Source organism: Mastigoproctus giganteus, chromosome 8 (genome assembly GCF_048544385.1).
Source record: "Mastigoproctus giganteus isolate SK-2022 chromosome 8, ASM4854438v1, whole genome shotgun sequence".
NCBI lineage: Eukaryota > Metazoa > Arthropoda > Arachnida > Uropygi > Thelyphonidae > Mastigoproctus > Mastigoproctus giganteus.
In genome coordinates, this window is record NC_143582.1 from 193,615,564 (window position 1) to 193,631,914 (window position 16,351).

The window sequence follows — 16,351 nt, forward strand, 5'->3', positions numbered from 1 at the left end:
GAGCTGTATTTGCTTTTGCTTCCAGTGCCGCTCTTGTGTCACCTTGCACCACCAGAACAAGATCATCAGCGAAGGCTAAGGGTCTGGCTCCACCCAGGTCAAACCCCAGGAACTCGTCCAGAACAATGGACCAGAGGAATGGCCCAAGCACAGAGCCCTGGGGGCAACCCCGGTGAACGCATCTTGTCATAGTCTGGTATTTGTTTACAACTTGTAATTTTCTATTGCTGAGATAGGATTTTAGACTATTGTATAGGTTTTTGGACGTGTTTGCCTGCCGAAGCCTCCGAAGGACACTGGGCCACCACAGTCGATCGAAGGCACCAGCAAAGTCCACCATGATGGCTAGAGTATACTTTGAAGTTGTATGTGTGGCCTGGGTAATCAAGTTATGTATAGCGTCTTCAGTGCTGGAGCCTGTCTTGAATCCAAACTGACATGGTGAGGTGAGTTGCTTATCGGTATAGCAGATGGAAAGGCGATACAGCAGAAGTCGTTCTAGAAGCTTGGCCAAAACGGAGAGCAGTGCAATTGGTCGGTAGGAAGCAGGAAGTTGGGGCGGTTTATCTGGATTTTTCAGGATCAGCTTGAGAGTAGCAGTCTTCCAGGGTACAGGGAAAGTTCCTTCAGCAAGGCACCTGTTGAGGAGGCTCAAGAGTGTGGTGGGATAGACTTCAGCGAATTTCTTAACTACGTCGACTTCGAGTAAGTCAGCACCTGGCGTTTTGCCATCTTTCATTTTAGCCAGAGCCATATTCATCTCTAACATAGTGAAGGGCGGTTCCGTAGCCACTGGCTGATAAGCTTGATTACTGTCGATGAACTGCTGTTGCTCCAGTGACATCGCTGTAAATTCAGTAGGGTAAATGGAATCAAGAATATTGTTTATTGAGTCAGACCAGGTAAAGGTTGAAGAGCCATCCGGTTTGAGAGTTGTACTAAGAACCTCACCTCTAGGCAGCCTATTGGTGACGATACGGAACACGATGCCCCATGGGTCTTCATTGCCAATAGTAGAGACCAGGGTGTGCCATGATTCCTTCTTACACTTACGAATTTCCTTGGTGTACATGTTTCTAACTACCCGATATGCCTCCCGGGCAGCTTCAACCTCATGTGGGGGAAGATGGGCACGTGCACGTTGGTAAGTTTTCCTGGCTTGTTGTGCCCTCTTTCTTAAGTCCCGAAGGTCTGTATTCCACCAGGGGACAGCATAGCGGTATGGCCTCCTACGCGGAATGGACAGATCACAGGCACTTTTGATGATGGCAGTAATATTGCGTACACAGTGATCTGGGGAGAGTGAAGCCGGTAGAGGAACATCATCCGGTAGCCTTCTGGACAGTTCCACAAAGAAGCGTTGCCAATCCGCTTTTTTGGTGTTATAACGCACAATGTCCTTTGGAATCGATGCGACGCGTTCCACCGAGCGAACAAGGGAGAATGTGATCGCTCTGTGGTCTGAAGTGGTCCAGGACTCCTGGACCGTCCAGCCGGAAAGTTTGTTGGCTAAGTCAGGCGTAGCCATTGTGATATCAATTTCGCTCTCCCAGAGTGGGCCACTGTAAGTGGGTAGATGTCCTGGGCGGTTTAAGATTTGTAAGCCTGATGTGAGGATAAGGTCCTCCAGTCTTGAGCCATTTCCTAGGGCATTCCTATCTGGTGCCTGACTGTGCCAGAGTGGCGAGCGACAGTTTGAGTCCATGCCTATCAGTAGATGCCCACCCGGGAGGAGCTGGAGTGCCATTTCAATCAGAGAGATAGCAGCAGTGATGTCTTCACCTGGATGGCTGTAGAGAGAGAGGATGAACAGTGATCCAAGAGATGTCATGATTTGGGCACAGGCACTGATAGAAGTGCATAGTGGTGTGATCTTGGTTGCTGTGATATCAGGGTTTCTGATGACAATCGCAGCCCATGGTTGGTCATTTGTACAGTGGATAATTTTATATGATGAGGGGTAGCCCATAACCACCCCAGAGCGAACATAGGGCTCCTGGAGCAGGATTAGATCTATTTGTTTTTCCTCAGCCTTTATCTTCAGCTGGTCTGCAACAACTCTTGCTCTCTGTGCATTTAATTGTACAATTCTTATCTCTAGTTGGTAATTGGGAGAAAGAATTCTATCCATAATTTATTCGCATTTGGTAAAGACTCTTTACTTTTAGATAGACAGGGCAGTTGGTATCTCGGATGGAATGTTGGTGTGGAGCCTTTGCAGCCTTGCAATTTGCGCAGCTTGGCGGCTGATCTCTGACAGGACAATCCTTATAGCCGTGTCCCTTTTGGGCACAGTGGCCACATGTGGATTCACGCTGATTGCAAGTATGTGAGGTATGGCCAAAGCGGAGACACCTGTAACATCTGCGGACAGGAATATATTCTTTGAATCTATGGCTGCCCCATCCAATGAATATTCTGTTTTGAGCTCCCAGAATTTGCCATGCTCTGGTTGATAGTTCGATTACCCAGTTTACGTTTGTAGGTGACTTGGTCTTCGTTTTGTATTTCGGAATAATATCATCCACGCTAGCCTCATCTTGCAGGTATATACTCAGATTTTTATTAAAGATCTCGGCTTTGAGCTCCTCTGGTGTTAAGCTCTCGTCCACATCAAAGATCACAACTGAAGGCCCTTTTTTCTTTGGGGCTTCTGCCCTAAGCCCGAAATTTGTCATGTCGGCATTATTCAGGATGGTTTGTGCCTCCTCCCTGGTGTCTGTTTCTATTAAGACTCCTGGATGCCTGGTCTTTCTAATACTCTTTATTTTTACAGTTTTCATCTGCTCCTTGAAGTTTTTTGTGAGTGCTTCCTTGACCGCTTCACTGGTATCTAAATGTGCGTCTTCCACTGGTTTAACCAAAATAACATGTGATTCAGGCTTTCTTACCGCCTTTCGGTTTTGTACTTTTCCTGGTTGGTTAGGCACATATTGAGCTGCATTCCTCAACGCCTCTGAAAAGGAGTGGGGGCGTTGTTGCATTTGTTTTTCCCCCTCCTGTGTGAGAACTTCGATTTTTGCTTTCAGCCTCTCGTGGTCGACGTGCAATTTTTGGACCACTGTCTCCATTTTACAGAAGATCTCTATCACGTCAGTTCTAATGGCAGCAGTAATTCTACTTGATTGCCTAGCCATGTATTTTTCTAGGGTTCCTCTAACGGCAATAATCTGTTCCACTGGAGTCCCAGTCAACGGGGGTTCCTGACTCTTTTTTCCTTCATGCTCAGTTTCCTGACTCTTTTGTTCTTCATGGTCAGATTCGCTGAATGATTCAGTGGCAGCCTCTTCAGAGACTTCCTTCGTTGTTGGGACGTCTGTAGCAGACCTTCTTCTACCCTTCTCTTTCTTCTTGGCCTTGGTCTTTGTAGGTTTATTCATACCTTCCCCAGTTGCCGGGGCCTCATTCCTTGAGCGGATTGGGTAATCCGTCTGTCCCTTAACTATCAGTTCAACTTCAGCGTCGCTCATGTTGTTTTAGTGGGTATCTGGATTAACGAGAGGAATACGGATAAACGATTTTCTACTCGTAGTAAGTTGAAGCAGAGCTCGTTGTAATTGCCAAAAAACCACAAGTAAGTGGTCAAATAGGGGCTGAACTAAGTTGGCGATTTTTTGGAGGCTGACTTCAATGTTTTAGAAAAATATATTTACATACATTGAAAATAAATGATCAAGTAGGGTAAATTTGTAAGCTCTGTAGATAAATTACCTTATTGTATAGCTTGCCCTTCTTAAGTTCAAACAAGTAAACAACAAACACGGTGCACTATTAGCTACTTTCTATTTCCTGAGAAACAAAAGGCAGAGGGTTGGAGCCTTGTTGCTCGAGGCAGGGATTAGCCTAATTGCGAGTACGTGCAGCAGGGTGGCATTCGCTCTAAGTGCTATGATACACGTGCATCCGGTCACTACTGCTAAAGCATATAATTATGTCTATCTAAAATTATCAAAAGTAAGTTTACCTCAAAAATTCGGGGCCGATAGTTGGAACTTTTGTATAGATGACATCTTTAGCTTTCAGGATATCCGAAATAATCTACACTTGGTTGCATAATTGCACTTGAAATTAAAGGAAATGTAAGAGCACAAAATCACTAGACTGACACACTCACCGCCCGTGCCACACTGATCGAATATTCCTACAGAAGGCTCTTCGGTTTTCATCGAAGATTTGGGTGTTTATTTTCCTCTGGTAGCTCACTTTGTATCGGCGTACTCTCTTGCTGAGCGCGAGGACGTTCTGCTTAAGTGTATGTTTAAGTATTCTCCTACTCTCTTATTTTTGGTCTCGTCTTTGCTGGGGACATTGTCTGTCTTCAGGATTCGCTTCATTTTCAATCAATTTCTTACTCCCATTACCCCGTTGGTACTGGTTCAATTGGCCTATGTTGGCCTATGCATCTAGCAGTTCTGGGAGTTTTAACTAGGTCTGTGACATCAGGGCGTCGAGGCTTCTAATGATGAGCCTGAACAGTGCAAGTAGGTTAGCTGCCACAATCTGTTGTTTCCATAGGGTGACTTCGAAACTGATATAGAATTGTTCCCTAGAATGGTGTACTCTTTGCCACGCTGCCGGTTGAGTCATTTCAGGAGTCAGTATTCAAGATTCAGGAACTTTTTGAAGTGTGTTTTATGATCTTCTGCCCCTGCAGTACACTTCTTGAAGTGTATTGTAGGGGCAGAAGATCATAATATAGTTGCTACTTAAAGAGGTATGGGATAGAGATAGCGGAGGATGTATTTCCTGACCATTTCAGCATTTTGCATTCCCTTTAGTTCCTGGAGGATTGCCCATACTGAGGAGTACATTCTTGCGTTGGTGTTCAGGAGGTGAGTCTAGAAAGTCAACCCCTCATCCTATACTAACCCCAGATCTTTGTGTGTTTTAATTTTTTGAATGGGTGATCTATTAATGTTGATAGTGATATAATTGCGTAACTTCTTCCAGGTGAAAGACATTTGAGCTGTCTTTTTTTGAGTTATCTCTAGCCCGATTGGGTCTAGATATTGTACATTCAGTTGGCAGTTTTCAGTACAAAATATTAAGAACAATTGGAAATATACCAGATATAAAGTCATTTTAACTTTTGACGAAAGAAATTTACATTTATAATGAAACTGCTTTTAAACCACGAAACATTTCAAATGACCACTGGTATTATAAAGGTACCAAAAACAACCATTTATTTTACGAAATCATTTATTATTATTACGTTTAAAGTGGATGTATAACCAATAAAATATCAGCTGGTCTGAAATCAAAATTGTTATTATACATAATTACGAGCAAATGCAGTCTTCATAAAGTTTCTCGTTTTGTACAGAGAACGGTGAAGGTAAGAAAATAATCCTTGTTACCTGCACGGGGATTTAATTCTTGAAACCTTCTTTACTGGATAAATCCATCTTAGATTTCTGCTCTCTTAGAAGTTGCAGTTGGCTGATGTAAGATAATTTAATTTGCCGCTTCAAGTCCCCATGGGGATTCATTAAGAGTGAAAGTTAATGCTGCAATTTTCTTGGTTTATTTCCACACTTCACCGTTCTGTTTTTATTATTTTTTTCTTTTTTAGCAGCCAGTATTCCTCCAGTATATTCTTTTAGAATGCTTAGGAAATACAAGCCTTTCAGTATTAACGATAATCTACGGATTTCAGTTAATCTTTTATTTTTATTTATTTATTTTTTTTCGGTAGCTGGAGTTCGCATTAACATCTAGAAATTGTTAAATTCCCTCGACAATTATCGCTCCAGGAAAGAATCTTTCAGCTTTAGCTTCAAATTTGTTTTCTAATTCGCTAAGGCACCCGACGAAATAGTTTTTATCGTACACATGTGAGATTAACAAAGGAGCGTACCACAATAATTTAATTTAATTTTAATATAGAAAGACCAGTTTTTTTCTTTCTACATATAGACGATGCCTATGCCAATAGTATAGGCACAGTCTGTTTGCTTTAGCCAATAAGGCTGAATGTAATTAAAGTGAAGAATAATTAATCGGAAATGACGTCACAGATCTGGAGAATCATTCGAAAATACGCTTCATCAAAGGAGTGGAAAAGAGGAAGTACGCTGGTGCTACATTGGGAGAGTAGGGTGGATGGTTGATCTCTACAATACCATGTTTCGTCAGAAATGTCTTCACAACGCAGAATGGGCAGGGCATTGTCGTGCAGCAAGAACCATCTGCCTTTCTCTCGAAATTTGGCTTTACCGGGAAATGCGCTTCAATAGTCTTTGAAGCGCCTGTACATAGAACGCAGCATTGACTCTCTCCCCTTCAGGTATAAATTCCTTGTGAATCACACCCTGTTTGTGAAAAAACATAATCAGCATCGCCTTGATCCTGGACTTGTGTAAACGAAACTTTTTCGGTCTTGTTGACGATTTTGAAACACTCATCTCCAGTGACAATACAGTTGAAGAACTTTCTTGACAAGTCTGGATGAAGTCTTCACATGTCGACACTCTTCGTCGCTTCTGTTAATCCAGGAGGCTGTGCGGCACACGGTTTGCACCGACCTTACTTTTCCCTAAATCTTCATGCTGAATTTGACAAATCGGCTCTTTTTCATCAGCCATTATTCTGCTGGTCAAACGACGATCTCTTGCCACAATTTCCCGAACTTTTGCAATTCTGTCCTCATTTGGAGAGGTCTATGGACACCCACTTCTTGGGTCATCGCGAACATCCTCATGTCCGTCTTTGAACCGTTTATATCATCTAAACATACTGACGCGACTTATCTTTTCATTACCATAAACAGTTTTTAAAATTTCATACGTTTCGGTTGTAGATTTTCCCTTTTTAAAGCAAAATTTATATTCGTTCATTGCTCCATTGAAAAATCGTGACACAGAAGGTTAACGCTATTAACGAAACTGATTGTTATTTGTAACCTGCCAGTCTACTGGACAATCTCTGTACCATCATCTGTTGGAGGAAGTCTGAGCTATAAAATACCACTTCCCTTTATTTTAAACCCATCGAACATGATCAGAACAGCACCAATCCGGGAACTTTATTGCTTCGCCTCGTATTCGTATGACGCAGTGTCACTTGACAGTCTGTAACTGCCCCATGCTTTTTTGTCATCCATTTTGCCGTCCTTCTTCTGAGTTCGAATCCCATCATTGGCGTGAGGAATTTTTATCAGTCTCTTTCACAACGTTGCTGAGTTAGTCGGTCTCAGGCGGCGGTAGCATATTTTTTTCTCCCGGAAACTCGGGTTTTTCATCCAGCAAAACAGAAAATCGACCTCAGAATGCACGTAATTTACAGACAATATACACGGAGTAATATGGCCTTAGTTGCTGATGCTCCTGAGACCCTTCTACTACTACTATAAGAGATCAGTGGCTAGTTATTGGCAGGATGATGGCGGAACAGTCGCAAGCTGAGGTGGTCAGAACCTTAAAGATGTTATTACTGGTAATTTTGAGGGTTACATCCCAGGATGACCGATATCTAGTCCAATTTTTTAAAAAGTTTCCCATTGACGCAATACGGTACACAATACTACCAAAAGTATCTGGACGCTTGTGGGATTTTAAACATTAAGGTAAGACGACCCATTATTCCAATAAATGGGCCTTTGAAACATGGAGGTGTCCGATTACTTTTGACAGTATTGTATTTTGCTAATAACTGCGTTTTATTTAAACGGATGTAGATCTTCAATTTCACCAGCTAAATGTTTCTATTAAATTATGTATTTCTCCTTACTCAAAGCAATTTTGATGATAATCTTATGATTTTGTAATTTGGAAAGCAATTTGGGACTGCGCTATATTGAGCTGAAACTTTCTTTAAAAAAATAAAAGTTGAGCAAGTTTTCCCCCGGAGACAAATTGTCAGCAACTCCTTGGAGTATCATTAATAACACAGGTTAAATGAGTTACTCATTACATGCATTATTGTATGTTCGGCTACAGCAGACATGTTTCGGCCTTTACTAAAACGCTCCGAGTTGACTCCGCGTGTGTTACAAATTGGCGAGGTGGATCCACACAACGTTATGACAGAATTCCGATACTGAAGACAGAGAATTCATTATCCGGTTGCATCTCCTGCTGTGGACTAATAACCTCGTTATCCACTACAACTGCACTCTATTGACTGTCGGGAAATTATCGAAAACGGCAGAGAGTTAATAGTTTTCTTGGCCAATTCAAGTTCGATTTTAAGTACCCGACGAGCTCTCACAGGATGCCTTGAAGCAGTTTGTTAATGGCCACTTCCTGTTATATCCGCGTTATTTTATATTTGTTGTTTGTGTGTCTTTTCATCAGTCTTGATTTTTTTTCGTGTTCCCGTACTTTTGTCTGTATAATGTATATGAATTTAAAAAAAAAATTCTCTGCCTTTACACTTCGTCTGATGTGTTGGCAATAATTTCATTGTTGAAAGACAGGAAATTAACAGACTAACAGTGATTGCATTGTTGGAAATCAAACACAAGAGAATTTTTATTATTTAGAAATGGCAACAGCAAATGGATTGTTGATCAACTGTCCTTTTAATAATGAACTAATCTTTGACGGAATCTATCTTTTTTTTTTTTTTATTATTTTGTTTTTAATAATGTTTCTGTTGGCAGAAACTTACAATTTAATATTAGATTCTCGTAGAGCATTCCAAGAACATCCAAAGTTTTTAGAAACTATGGCAATGATAAATATTAAGTGACAGATAGAATGCTAAAAAAAAACAAACAGGTATGTGTTACCTTTCTTACTCCTGACTGTCGTATTTCTAGGTGAAAGCGATTTAAAACGGAGGTACAACTTTACATCTGTCATTTATAATTTCTAAATGACTCTATTAACGTTGCGTACACTTTATAAAATGATATTACTGTAGATTCCAGTAGCTAATAGTTTTCAGTGGAAGTTTATTAAAGACAATAGAACTCTGTGTGCAAAAACAAGTCCACCTGCCTTGGTTAATGGTGGAAACAGCTTCATATTGTTTATTGTTGTTCGTAAAATGGAATGCTAAATACTTTCGGGCTATTTGTGCACAGTGGTTGTTTATTTCTTTTTATTGCAGCATTTTTCAACTGGAGACCTTCAAATGGCTAAAAAGGCGGCCTCTAAACGACAGCGCAGGAGAGAGAAAAAATTAGTTTAAACTGAGATGAAGAGATGTTTTTAATACTGTTAATTTTTTCATCCGAAAAAAAAAAAAAAAAAAAAAAAAAGGACGTTTGCTGTGTAGTCTGCTGCCGGCGAAATTTGTTTTGCTTGGGAACTTTGAATTTTTCTCACAGATATAATTACACCCATGTCCACTAGGGCTTATACTTCTGTCTTGGGTAGCACAGTTGGTAAAATCGCTGTGTTTTCCACACCGGGTGGAAAAGACCTAAGTTCTAGACACATCTATGACGTGAGGAATTTTTGGACATTTTTCACAACGTGGCTGAGTTAGTCGGTCTCAGGAAAGAGTCGCATAGTTTTTTTCTCCCGGAAACTGAGATTTTTGGTCCAGCGAACAGAAAATCGCCCACAGAACACACGCAATTTACAGATATACACGGCAATATGGCCTTAGTCGCTGATGCTTCTAAAACCTTACTATAACAACGACAACAACAACATTTTAAAAATGGATGGTGACATTGCTTCGGCTCAGATTACAGTTTCAGAACAAAGATCTTTAATGAAAATTGAAACTATACGTGGTCGAACGACACAATTTTATGAATTGTTGCGGGAAGTGTGCGATTAGTCGACTGCAGACTGTAGCAGGATTTCGTTAGTCTCAAAGCTTCCGTCAAGGTCAAACTAGTATTGAAGACAAGCAACGCTCATGCCCGTCACCACCAAATACGGAGGATGCGGAAAGGTCAGGGAATGACCACCGCATATTCCCGGAGCAATATGGCCTTAGTTGCTAATGCTCCTAAAAACCAAACAACAACAACAACAACAACAACGCTCAGGTTGCTTGAATGGTAATAATAATGATTGCCGAGAACATCAGCAATCATTATTATTACCATGTTGGAGGACCACAGATATGTGATATTTAGTGTTAAATGAGAAGCGGCATCAGGGTCTCCCACACCGCAGAGTGTGGTATACAAACTGTGTGGCATACAAACTCATTAAAGGCCAGAGAGTGCGAGGCGTTTGTGTATTGTGAATTGTGTTGTTAGGTTGTTCATCTGGCTAAGAGGACTAAGAGTGACCCCCTGTATCCGTCTATTGGCGCGTGAAGCCGTCCAGGAAGTAGGGAGGAATAAGTAGTCTGGCGGGACGAACCACAAGGTCGCCTGAGCTTCCCAGGGAAGATCCAGAAAAAAAAAAAAATAAAAATAAAAAAAAAAAAAAATATATATATATATATATATATATATATATATATACTGTATAGAAGTTGTTGTTGAAGAGGAGCGCGGGGGGGAATACCAAGAATGAGAGGGGGATTTACAATTATACAGAAATGGATGGAAGTGAAGGCATCCGCCACATTGGGGTTTGGCAGAGGGGAGTCGAGGTGGGGGCACATTGTTGCCAACATAGCGATAGCAGGGGCCGTCAGTGGGCCTGAGATAGGCGGAATTCCCACAGCAGTCTGGGCCAGTATCAGCAATCCCACGCCACGCGCTAAGAAGACCAAACCTGGCGTCAGCTGTCATGATCGGTGTGTGCTCCTTGGCAGCCACGATCCGATGGTGACGGGGGTTATGACTTTTAATGCGCTTTGTTACAATCGTGAGCATTTTCCAGATGGCAATCAACAGTGGCCCTGAGGCCAGCGTCAGCAACAATCTCACATCGTGCCAAGACCCAATTTCAGCAGTTAATTCCGGTCTATTTTCATCTCACGCAATGTGAGCAATCTCACATCACGCAGTATCAACGATCTAATTAAGTTGTGGTTGTGGCCTGTCTCTGAGGGGGTCCGGGAACAGTGTCTTATGCTATCCCCAAAGGCCAGGCCCTTTAGTCACAATAGGGAATAGTCTCAGTGTGTTGTCACAACCTGGCCAGAGTGGGCTCCTGGTGCCTGCTACAGTGCCGTTGGATTATCTAATTAATTTACAGTTGTATTTTGAGGCAGTGCTAGTTCTTGGTTAGTACGTCTTTTGTAAATACTGTTTACGCATTTTCAACCAAGGCCTTGTAATAGTTTTGTTCTGTTATGAAAATATGTCTATGGTCTTTTGACAGTGGACCGATTTTGCTAATTAATTGACTTCTTTCATTGTTATTGTTTGGGCGATCATATAGTATGTATGTCTAATCTTCATTGGCACCGCAGGGGCGTAATGGATCTTCTGACAATCCAGAAATATGGAGTTTTGCTTTGAAGGAGCCATGCCCTGTTAAGAAGAAAGTAATGTACAGGCCGTTAGAGTACCATTAACGGGGCTAAGGACAGACTAAAGCTACCTCAGGTACAAACATTTTATTCACCTTCCCCCTTTATCGTTTGATTCCATTCAGGTTGCCACTTTTAATGGAGTTTTGTGGCGATGGCTTTTTTCTCCATTTTGGGATCGTTTGTCAAATGTAGAGTGATTCCCATAAAGTTAGTTGGTATCTGTCGTTTTAGACAATAATTTAGGCCTCCGCGCCAATAATTTAGGCCTTTTTAGGTCCAGCGGTAATGTGCTTGCTATTACTTGGAGAACAGGTATACGAACTGTGTAACAAGCTCTAGTTATAGTTAATATTATTCTTTATATAGAGTTTATTTTTCGTCGTTTTTATCCAGAGGCGTCCTGTGCAACCTGGTGCCAGCTACATACAAAAATTTGTAGATAATTATTGGTAGGAATATTGCTTTACAGCTCAGTAGTAAAGTTGAATATAGGCTGTTATATTAACATTAGCATAGGCATATGATGCAAGAAAGCAAGCTTGTGCAGCATCAGCCAAAAAAAAAAAAAAAAAAAAACCCACTTCCATTTCACCCCTCCGTTCGTTCGAAATACCTGTCCAGCTGAGCCTTAAATTTATTTACGCTACCAACTTCCACAACAAGGGATGGAAGTCTGTTCCACCAACCAACTATCCACTGGCTAAAGGCAAATTTCCGCACGTCTATCCTACATCTGTCTTTCCTCAATCTGAATTTATGCCCTCTCAGGTGATTTTTATTATTATTATTTTTTTTTTTGGTAGTTATTGGCGCATCGGCTTCTATGGCCATAATGCACCTCCCAAGGTTTTTGCAGTACTTTGATCCAAGCCCGAGGCGGGATTCGAAGCCGCGACCTTTGGGTTGCTAGGCAGGTACTTTACACACCCGGCTAGTCCGGTCGTCCTGAGGTGATTATTCTGAGTAAGAGGCAGAACCCCATCAGCATTGAGCATGCTCAAACCATTCAAGGCTTTATACACCTCTATCAGATCACCTCGCCGGTGCCTAGTCTCCAGACGCTGTAATTTGCAAAACTTAAGCCTTTCTTCGTAAGCGAAACCCTTTGTTCCATTCACTAATCTTGTTGCCCTTCTCTGTACTCGTTCCAGCAGCTCTACATCCTTCTTGAAATGAGGCCTCCACACCTGTATACAGCACTCAAGGTATACTCAAAATAAAAGTTCTTTTTATTTCCCAATCAGACCTGCTGATTCGGGAAATCAAACCTGCATAGTTGCTTACATTCTTAGAGGCAGTGGAGATGTGGAAAAAAATGAGTTTGGTGTCAAACATCACTCTTAGATGTTTTAGTTCTGGAACCATTTTTATTGAATTAATGGATATTTTTATTAGAGGCTGTCTTCCAGGATCTAGGGTACCCTCGAGAAGGATAGTTTTAGTTTTTCTGCAGATATTTTAAGTTTGTGGGTTGTGACCCATTTTTAAAAGCAGTTCTTCCATTGCAGAGTTGGCACGATTTCCAGTTACTGCTTTGGCGTTTCCTTCAGCAAGGAAGACAAGGTCGTCCGCGAAGGCAACCTTGTTCTCTGGACCTAGAGCTAAGTTCATGGATTCATCATGCAGTGCTGTCCAAAAATATGGACCCAACACGGAACCTTATGACCTTTTTTTTTTAAGTGTGTTAGTTGTCTGACTGCACCAGGGGTTTCCCCATCTCCGCGTTGTATTCTTTGTAAATGACACAAAACTCTGTGGAGGCCAGAGGTTTAAAAATTGTGTGGGGAGTGATCTGTTATGCAGCGTTATGTTATGTTGTTTCTCTGACCATTGCCGACACTTTGCCACAAGGAGGCAGGTCAGGCACCCAGTAGATTATTTAAGTACTCTGGCAGGCTCCACCACCTAATTTCCAAGGATTTCAGTGGCAATGCCCTAAAAAAAAAGGGGGGGGGTGAACACTAGAATTTGACCAAAAGAGATTTACAAGAAAGCAGTAGAATTTAGAAGTTGATTTGAATTTGGCGGCATTGTTAGGGGTATACTCGGTAGGTTTAGTGAGGGGGGACTGAAGACTGGGGGAAAACAGGTAGAAGAATGGGAACGATAGAGTAGGCATCCCCAAAGAGGTCAGTGGAGACGAGCCTCACAAGGTGAAGTATGGGGGAGGCAGGGAGATATGAGGTATTTTGAGGGTCTCACGGCTCCTGGGATTTCTCCCAACTCCGCGAATGTTCGTATCGGTGACATATATCCCATCTCCGCGAATGTATGTATCGGTGACAGTATCCTGTCAAAGCCAGAGATTTACACGTGTGTGGGTCATTCAAAAAATTATTATATTAGGGCTACCCGTAATTTCTTACATCTACCCATATATTTATTTGTCTGTAAATTGCGTGTGTTCTCTGGTCGATTTGCCTGTTTGCTGGACGAAAAACAACCCCACTTTCTGGGGGGAAAAAAACCTTGCTATCTACGCCTGAGACCGACTAACTCAGCCACGGAGTGAAAAAAGCCCATTAAAGTTCCTGGCGTCATCGATGGGATTCGAACCTGGGCCTTTTCCACCAAGTGTGGGGAGGACGGTGCGATACCACTGTGCTACCCGCGCAGGCCTGTGTGTGTGTGTGTGGGTCATGGGTAGTGTTATATGTTGTGCCCATTGTTTATCCGGCTTATTGGACGCCAGGCCCCGAATGGGGCCCGACGTTGCCCACACCTCGCCACGTGGAGGCTAGCCGGGTGTTACCAGTGAGTCAATTGTACTCTGGCAGGTCCTGCCACTTACTTTCCTGCGATTTTAGTGGTTGGGGGACCCTCGTTTATGTTTTAGCCATCTGTCTGAGCCTTATACACTCAGATTTCATCGGACAATGACAACGTGTCATCTATTTTTAAGTTTTTACAACTTATTAATCTAAATAACTCTATCTAGAATGTTTTTATCGTTTTATGCTTTATGAACGTTTTATATCGTATACTCTTTTACAATAATATACAAACAATTGTAATATTATAGTTTTATATTTTACATCTTTTTGACTTGGCGCATTATAGCCTTAGATGCTAATGCGCCATAAAATCCTAAAACAAACAAACAAACAAGTGGCTAGGACCTAAAATAAAATTGGAACGAGCCCGGTTGATTGTAGTTATATTAAAGCGCTAATTTGGGGTTTGATGCTGAAGGCCTGTTTCTGAAGTGCCTAAAAGGTCGGGCGAAATTTTTTTTTTTTTTGTGTATTTTAAATTTGGACGTGTAGGGCTATGCGCTGTGCAAGAGAAAGTGTTGGGAGAAGAGAGTGAAGGTTGGGGGGCGAAATAGGAATAAGAGGGTCGATAGGGAGGCAGTGGGGGGGGAGACAGAGACCTGTCTCCTCTCTCCCCTGCCCTGGAATGGGGTTTTAAAGGAAACCGGGTTAGAGTACCCAGTTCAGATCGCCAAATGGCGTGTCGGTAGCAAAGCCACAGTATGTCTTTGTTGGTGATGATTGTCATGTCCATGTTGTGTCGAATCCGTAGGAAGGTCAAACTGCCCATCTCGCTCTGGGGGTGGGACATGTTAGAGAATCCACCAGGCGAAGGGATGGGAGAGACACACATTTATTTCATTCATAATCTGCATTCTCACTCTACTTGCATTATATTTGTATACTTTTTTTTCTTATATACAGGGTGTCTCAAAAATACACGGCATAACTTCAGGAATGAGTTCCTCATATGTAGACAATAAAAATATTTTATATCAACATAGTTCCGGAAATGCTTGGTTCCCGAGTTATTAACCGGAATGTCTTATCTCCCGCAGGTGATTTCCTTCATCACAAGATACTGACAGAATCTGGTAGTTTTCCATTCCGACCATGTACTCAAATCAGGAGCAAGCGGATATGCACTTTATGTACGGTTTGGCGCACGGCAATGCGCTGGAGGCTCGTTGTTTGTACCACGAAAGGTTCCCAGAACGAAGATGTCCAGACAGGAAAACGTTTGAAGGTATCCATCGCCGCCTTTGTGAACATGGGACCTTTACACCTCGTGCTGCCGACAGAGGACGACCAAGATCTACGACTCTTGAAGTAGAGGAGAAGATTTTGGATGTTGTGCATGCCACTCCTGGAATCAGCACACGCAAAATAGCAGTGCGACCGGCTGTTCAACGTTCGACTATTTGGAGAGTGTTGCGAGAACACCAACTGATGTGGAAACTCACCGCAATCGAATTGTGACAGGTTGTGAGACAATACGAAACATGCCAGGAATTTGGCATCGTCTTCGCGAGTCCATGAGACGTCGATGTGAGGCCTGTATTCAGGCAGAAGGTGGACATTTTGAACAATTACTATAAGGTGATGTGAACAGTTAAGTGTCATAGACAGACCTTCAAAACTCGGAAACCAAGCATTTCCGGAACTATGTTGATATAAAATATTTTTATTGTCTACATATGAGGAACTCATTCCTGAAGTTATACCGTGTATTTTTGAGACACCCTGTATATATATTTTTTCCCCCATTCACTCCTTCATCTTTTCCTCACACACCAGGGGGTGTGTGATGCAGTGGTGTGTAATGTAAATTTGAATACTAATTAAAACTATAGTTAGTGTGTACTTAACTGTAACATTTATGTTTTCTGTTCTTTTTCTCGCACACACTTTCATTCATTCTTCTGGTTTCATTTCATTTATTCGACTCTTGCTTTCTGCTGCACTCTCTGGGTACCTCAACTTACTATTATTCTTCATTGTGGTGCAGGCCTACTCGCAAGTTTTTTGCAGGCCAGGGGAGATTGCAGTAATAGTGTTTGTGTTGTTAGTAAATGTTTGGTAGTATATATAAAGTAATGTAAGTTATTTTTAACTTTCTATCCTATTGGCCAATTACATTTGCTCTTCCACTCATTCCCATTCACTCTCTCTTTCTCTCATGCTAGGTCACTCTTTATTGCACCAAAACTGCCATTTATGCCCTTTTACCATAATTTTATGGTACAAATTTTCAGTGC